Source organism: Lynx canadensis, chromosome A3 (genome assembly GCF_007474595.2).
Source record: "Lynx canadensis isolate LIC74 chromosome A3, mLynCan4.pri.v2, whole genome shotgun sequence".
In the NCBI taxonomy this organism is placed as follows: domain Eukaryota; kingdom Metazoa; phylum Chordata; class Mammalia; order Carnivora; family Felidae; genus Lynx; species Lynx canadensis.
The window spans coordinates 62,476,949-62,484,500 of record NC_044305.1 but is presented as its reverse complement, the minus strand read 5'-3'; the positions used below and the strand labels follow the sequence as shown (position 1 = coordinate 62,484,500).

Below are 7,552 nucleotides of genomic sequence, written 5' to 3'. Positions count from 1 at the left end.
TAGCCTTTGCCCCCAGCTCAACCTGAAACTCTCCAAGGAGAAAAATGGGAGTTATACTATGAAACATTTGTGAGGAAGCCTGGGCAGGACACAGAGGAATGTGCACTTGAGTAGCAGACCAATGTGGGTTCAACCACAGCCTGGTCTCACACTAACAGAGTGGTCTCAACCATTGTATCAGTCAACAGCTGCTGTGTAACAAGCTACCACAAAACTCAGTGTCTTAAGACAGTAACTATTTAGGGCTGCCTGGATGGCTCAGTTGGTTAAGCATCCGTCTTTGGCTCAGGTCATGATCTCGCGGTTGGTGAGTTCGAGGCCTGCATCGGGCTCTGTGATGACAGCTCAGAGCCTGCAGCCTGCTTCAGATTCTGTGTCTCCATCTCTCTCTCTCTCTCTCTCTCTCTCTGCCCCCCCCACTCACGTTCTCTCTCAAAACTAAATACATATTTAAAAAAGTTTTTTTAAGCCAGTAACTGTTTATTTGCTCACATTCTAAAATTTGAGCAGGGCTTGGCGGGACAGCTCATTTGTTCTCTATATAGTGTTGTATTTTGGAAGTGAGGTTGATGGGACAGTGGAACGTGGGTGGAAGAGACCCATAGAGTATGCGTTTCCACCCTGTCCTTTGCTTCCCTGCCCCCCTATAGATCCTTTTTATTTTAGTCCTTCCTTACTCATCAGCAAGCTGAAGGTAGACAATGTTGGCAGAATGTGTGCCCAGAAGAGAAGCTCTTCCCATGAGCAGCCTGACCGCCGAAAATCCGTGATCGCTGAAAATGGTTAGCTGTTTGCTTGACCCAGAAAACCCCATGAAAATCACATACGTCAACAGAGTCAAATCTTCGTGTTCCCTTTAAGAACACCCGATAAACTTCCCAGGCCATCCTGGATATGCATATGTGGAAAGCCATCAAGGATATGAAAGATGTCGCTTTGCAGAAGCAGTGCATGCTGGTCTGTGGTTATGGTGGTGGGGCCGGCAGGCATGCTCACGCCAAACAGTGGGGCTGGACATGGGTTCAGTGGCCCCAAAAAGAGTACTAGATTTTTGCTGCACCTGCTTAAAAATGCAAAGTGCAGGGGGCTCTGGGTGACTCAGTCGGTTGGGTGTTCGACTTTGGCTTAGGTCACGACCTCACAGTTCGTGGGCTCGAGCCCCAAGTCGGGCTCTGTGCTGACAGCTCGGAGCCTGGAGCCTGCTTCGGATTGTGTCTCCCTCTCTCTCTCAAAAATAAATAAACATTAAAAAAAATTTTTTTTTTTAATGCCAAGTGTAATACTGACTTTAAGGGCTTAGATGTAGATTTTCTGGTCATTTAGCATATCTGGGTGAAGACAGCTACCGAACTTGCAGAGCTCATAGTCAGGTAAACCCCTACATGAGTTCTCCTTGCCACATTGACATGATGCTTACTGAAAATGAGCAGATTATTCCCAAACCAGAAGAGGAGGTTGCACAGAAGAAAAAACTATCCTAGAAGAAACTGAAGAAATGAAAATAATGGCTGCGAATAAATTCAGCATAAAATAAATGCAAATAAAAGTAATGACACTTAAAAAAATAAAGCTGAGTTAGTTTTGTGCAGCATTTTGTTCAGTGTTTCCACTGTTCTGGTAACAATGAAATACATATGCATACATGAGCTGTGGAATATGAATCGCATAATTTTGGTGATTCTGCATTTGAGTTAAATACTCTTACATTCTCATTTAAAAGTGACATTTAATAATGTAAGGTTGAATAGTAAAATTCATACAGATATTTAAAATTTTTAATTTTTTCTTAGAACAACATTAAGTAACAAATAAAAAAACACCATGATGACTTAAAGAGAGATTATGGAAGACAGGAGAGCTTTATACTTTAGTATCTTTAATGGCATTTTTAAAAAACTTTTTCAACAAGGAGCTCCACACTTTCATTTTGTCTGGATCTGCCAATGTAGCTGGCCCAGGGACCAGGTCTCTTAAGGCACAGGTCAAAACTCACACAGCATCACTCAGGTCACAGAATGGATTGGCCAAAGCCAGTCACAAGGCCAGTGCAGAGTCAAAGGGGTGGCGGAGGGAAATAGACTCCAAGTTTTTGTTTGTTCGTTCGTTTGTTTAATTTAAGTAGTCTCCCAGCACGGGGCTTGAACGCACAACCCTGAGTCGCATGTTTTACCAGTAGGCAGCCTCAGTAGGCAGCCTAGGTGTCCCTAGATTCTAACTCTTTTTTTTTTTTAAGTTTTTATTTATTTTGAGAGAGATAGCAGGAGCGAGTGCAAGCAGGGGAAGGGCAGAGAGAGAGAGAGGGAGAAAGAGAATCACAAGCAGTCTCCTTGCTGTTGGCGTAGAGTTCGACGCAGGTCTGGATCTCACAAACTGAGAGATCATGACCTGAGCCTAGATCAACAGTCAAATGCTTAACAGACTAAGCCACTCAGGCACTCCTAGATTCCAAGTCTTGAAGGGAGTATTTGATACAGAGATGAGAGGAATTGTCGGTGGCCATCTTTGAGGGCAATATTCAACAACCACTGGTCAAAATCTTTTTCTTCCTCAGGCTTCTCATCTGTAATATGGGAATATTTCTATTTCCTTCCCAGGGTCATTAGAGAATAAAGGAATATTGTGGTTGCCAGTCCTCAGAACATGGCCACTAGCTCATTCAGGATTGGTTGCTCGCCTTTAATCTTGCTTTATAAATGCTTACCTCCTTGCTATCTCATTCTTTCCATTCATGCATTTAGTGTCTCTTGAGTCCTACAACCCAGGTATTGCCGTAGGTACAGAGAATAAATCAGACAAAAGTCCCTGTCCCCATGGAGTTTACATTTTGATAAGAGAGACAGACAAAAGATATGCTCAAATACATGGCATTTTGGGTGGTGATAGATGTTAAGAAAAAAGCAGGAGAGGGGGATAGAGAGTACTGAGGGGGGTAGAGTGTACTGAGGGGGATAGAGAGTACTGGGGGGATAGAGAGTACTGAGGGGGGATAGAGAGTACTGAGGGGGATAGAGAGTCCTGGGGGGGATAGAGAGTACTGAGGGGGGTAGAGAGTGCTGAGGGGGATAGACAATACTGGGGGGGATAGACAGTACTGGGGGGGGTAGAGAGTACTGAGGGGGGTAGACAGTACTGGGGAGATAGACAGTACTGGGGGGATAGAGAGTACTGAGGGGGGTAGACAGTACTGAGGGGAGATAGAGAGTACTGGGGGGGATAGATAGTACTGGGGGGATAGACAGTACTGGGGGGGATAGAGAGTACTGAGGGGGATAGACAGTACTGAGGGGGGATAGACAGTACTGGGGGGGATAGAGAGTACTGAGGGAGGATAGACAGTACTGAGGGGGGTAGAGAGTACTGAGGGGGGATAGACAGTACTGGGGGGGATAGAGAGTACTGAGGGGGGATAGGCAGTACTTGGGGGAGAGTACTGAGGGGGGTAGAGAGTACTGAGGGGGGTAGACAGTACTGGGGGGATAGAGAGTACTGGGGGGGATAGACAGTACTGAAGGGGGTAGACAGTACTGAGGGGGAGGGGGCTGCACCCTGAAGCCAGGTCATCCAGGTAAATCCTGAAGGCAGAACCATGAGGATATTCCAGGGAGAGGGAGGGGCTCTGAGAGGGGATGGCTGGGGTGTTTGCAGAACAGTCAGGGGCCTAAGGTGGCAGGAGCGGAGAGCCACAGGAGACAGAGGGCAGCTCCTCATGGGCCGTTGTGAGGGTGTTGCCTTAACTGTGGAGGAGATAAAAACGTAGGGGCAGGTTTGGAGGAGGTTGCAGTGGGGATCGAGGAAGGGGGAGGGAGGCCGGCAGGATGGTGGCTTGGCCAGGGTGGTCATGGGGGAGGTGAGAGAAATGACCAGATTCTGAATAGTTTCTTGGAGGTCAGCATAGGATTCACTGTCAACTCTCAACAAATCAATCCGGTATAGAAAGCAGACATCCTCAAATTCTCATTTTATAGAAGAGAAAATCTTCTGAGTGACTAGCACAGTGTCAGGGGCAGGCAGGAAGGCTGTGGGATCCGTCTGAGGCTGACTGTAATGGGCTGTGTGTGGTCTACACGTGGGTGTGTCTACAACGTGCCTTTGCTGGGTGTCTTATTTGTCCCCTCATCTCCATCTGTGACCCACTGCCACCTTCCATCCTCTGTTCTCCCTATATCTTTAATTTTTTTTAATGTTTATTTATTTTTCAGAGATAGAGACAGAGCATGAGCAGGGAAGGGTCGGAGAGAGAGGGAGACACAGAATCCCAAGCAGGCTCCAGGTTCTGAGCTGTCAGCACAGAGCCTGATGCGGGGCTCGAACTCTTGAACCACGAGATCATGACCTGAGACAAAGTCGGACGCTCAACCGACTGAGCCACCCAGGTGCCCCACCCTATATCTTTTTATAAAACGCTTATTGAAAGAGAGAGAGAATGCACGGGTGCACAAGCAGGGGAGGGCAGCAAGGGAGGGAGGGAGGGAAATAGAGAATCCCAAGCAGGACCTGTGCTGAGCTCCGACCTGGGGTTGGATCTCACCACCGTGAAATCATGGTCTGAGTGGAAGCCAAGAGTCGGACACTTCGCTGACCAAGCCACCCAGGCGGCCCTGCTTATGTCTTACAGACCCATCCAGACCCATCTTCATCCTCCTCCCAGGCCTGTTTCCAAAGGGCCTAGGTACTTCTGGCGGCCAGAGGAGCCAATCTACATCTAGGAGAGTGTGTAAATGTGTGTGTGATGCTTGTCAGGTTGGTGTGCCTTAGATGAGTGTGAATGTCCCCAGGGCACGCCCCTAGTGTCTGAGTGTCACTTTGGCTGTGTGAGGGTGTGTGTGCATGCTCCCGACTGTGAGAATCCACACGTGTGGGAGCTTAACGGTCTGAGCGTGTGTGAGCGCGTGATGTGTGCATTTGTGTGCAAACACGTGAGCGCATGGAGGTGTTCTCTCTCCCCTCTGCCCATTCAGATTTGCTCCTATCCTAAAAACCCCAGGCCACACCCACCTCTTTTCTGATTCCTGACCTCCCAGTGCCCCATCTGTCAAAACCACACAAGGGCCAGCATCCCATCCTTGGCTGGTGGTCTGGCTGGTTTAGAGGGGATTCCATTTCCTAGTCTGCAGGGCAGGGCGGGCCTGCGTGCACACCCCACCCTAGGTCTAGCGTGTCTCCTGAGGTCAACGGCCCCTCCTTCTGCCTCCCCTGCAGGTTTCTTTAATGGAGGGAGGGGCCCTGACCTCAGAAGGGTCTGGCCGGCGGGTTTGGTGGCCTCCAGCAGCCCAAGGCAGGTGGGGCAGAAGGTAGTTGCACCCTCAGGCTTCCTTCCTCCGTGACAGTGGCCAGCTGACGAGGATGGGAGTCCACACTGCATTCTCTCAGTGAGTTCCCAGGGGCCCATTGCTGGGGCCTTGGGACCCCAGAGCCTTGTCCCCACTTAGGGACCCCTGTGGGTCCCAGGGCAGCTTGGCCCCACTCTTTGCTTCCTTCCTGCACTCTCCCTTTAGGAGCCCCCAAGCCTTGGGCCTCCTCCCAAGCTCTGGCCCCAGAGTATTCACAGGCTTCTTCTGGTCTAAGCCCTTTTCCTTCTCTGTCTCCTTCTTTCTGAGACATTGGTTCCCCGAAAAGCCCTTCAGCCTCTCCTATAGTTACCAGAGGATCCTTTTTCTTTAACTCACTAGAAATGGAGCCTTGCTACAAGCAAGGTGAGCAGGTGCCTGGAGGCATGGGGTCACTTCAGTCCATCCCCAGGCCAGCCTGCCCTTCCCTCAGTCCTGGCCAGGCACACTCCAGCCTCAGGGTCTTTGTTCTAGTCTTTTTCTGTCTGGAATGTTCTTCCCCAGACCCTGCTTGGCTCCTCCCTCTCCAAACATTTGTCAACATGTCTTCTCAATGGGGCCTACCTGGTCCACCCAATCTAATACTGTGGCCTGTGTGCACGCACGCACACACACACGCACACCCTCATGCCCTCTGGCCCTCCCGGCACGTATCATCTCCTGGCCCTGCCCTGCCTCCCCGTTTTCTCACTACACCCGTCACCTCCTTACATACAACAGAATTCATCTATTCTGTCTATCGTGTCTCCCCTACAAGAATGCTGGCCCCATGAAGGCAGGGATCTTTGTGGTATTCCCTTTTATTCCCCAGTGCCCGAAACTGTGTGGAGCCATTTAGCTGCTCCACGGACATTTGTTTTGGTTGCTGGGACGGCTGCTGAGAGAAGAGAGAATCTGTGGGAGAAATGGCTGCTTCTCCCCCAGGCCTATGGTCCCAGTGAGGGCTGGGGAGGGGGGGTGTCCAGCTCCCTCTACCCCACCTGCCCTGCTGGGGGCACTGGGCCAGGGAGCCACCCCCCCACACACAATGCTGGCCCCATGCGTGCATGCTGGCACACACCTGTGCACCCGGCATCTGCAGCCCCACCACCCACCACCACTGACGTGGCTGTGGTTTCGAGGCCCCAGAGGTGCAGATTAGAGACAGAGTGTCCTGTTTTCTGCCGCTGAAGAGGCAGGTGGGGGCGGGGGACGGGCTCGCCTGCAAACAAGCACATGCAGAGGTCCCTTCTCCTCCCCTTCTTGCACACACATGCACACACACGCACACACACACACACACAGATGGACAGCCAGGTGGCCCAGACTGGCTGCTGTTTGGTGTCAGTATGGGAGCCATGCCTCTGTCTGTACCGAGCCCTGCTGCAGGTGGGGAGAGGGGACAGAGGAAGAGGCTGCAAGTTCCTTTCCCAGTGCCTGAGCTGCCGCCTCAGGGCTTCATGCCCACCCAGCATGGCCACCTAGCCTCACGTGTCAGGTCTTTCCTTTGGGGGAAGCATTGTCCTCTTTTACCTTCTGTCAAAACCACATCCCCATAGGAGGGGGCCCGCATTCAGCCCTCGGTGGGGAGGAGCAAGTCTGCCTCTGTCACTCCTGTGCTCCATGGTGCGCTCAGCAGCTGGCCGGACCGCCACGGCTCCCCCCCGGGCCTGTGGGGTCCAGCCCAGCCCCCTGGGCCAGTGCCTTCCCTGTTCCAGGAGTCTCCGATTTGAGGGGAGATGAGTGTGGCCTCTGGAAGCAGGCCTCCTCTGAGAATGTCAGCTCTGCATGACCTTAGGCGAGTCACTTCACCTCTCTGTGCCCCAGTTTCTCCCCTGGCAGAGCTGTTGTAAAGACAAAATTGGTTCATGTATGCAAAGTGCTTAGCCCAGCACCTGCTGTGGAAGTTGTCAGTAAATGTTAGCAGTCACTATGATGGTTTCCTGCCTCAGAGCCACGAGGGGCTGAGGAATGGCTTGGGTCAGGGCTCGCAGCCCAGCTCTGGCCTCCCAGACTGAGCCAGCAGCTTCCAGGCCCAGCAGCAGCTCATTGGAGACTCAGAGTGCCAGGCCATACTGGGGAATCCTAACGCAGAAGGTGGGCCAAGGGAGGGGGCTCACACCTCAGCCTGCAGCCATCTGTGGCACAGGAGTCCCCCAGTCTCCCAGCCACGGGTTGGTCCCCCTGCGGCCTTCTGGTTCTCCAAGCCCCCTTGCCTCACAAGGTGCCCCTCAGGCCATCTCCTG

At 51.7% G+C, this 7,552-nt stretch overlaps 1 pseudogene; it reads left to right on the top strand.

The window, feature by feature from the left end:
- The first annotated feature begins 710 nt into the window (after positions 1-710).
- Positions 711-1,499, top strand: LOC115510524 (annotated as a pseudogene).
- Positions 1,500-7,552: the final 6,053 nt, after the last annotated feature.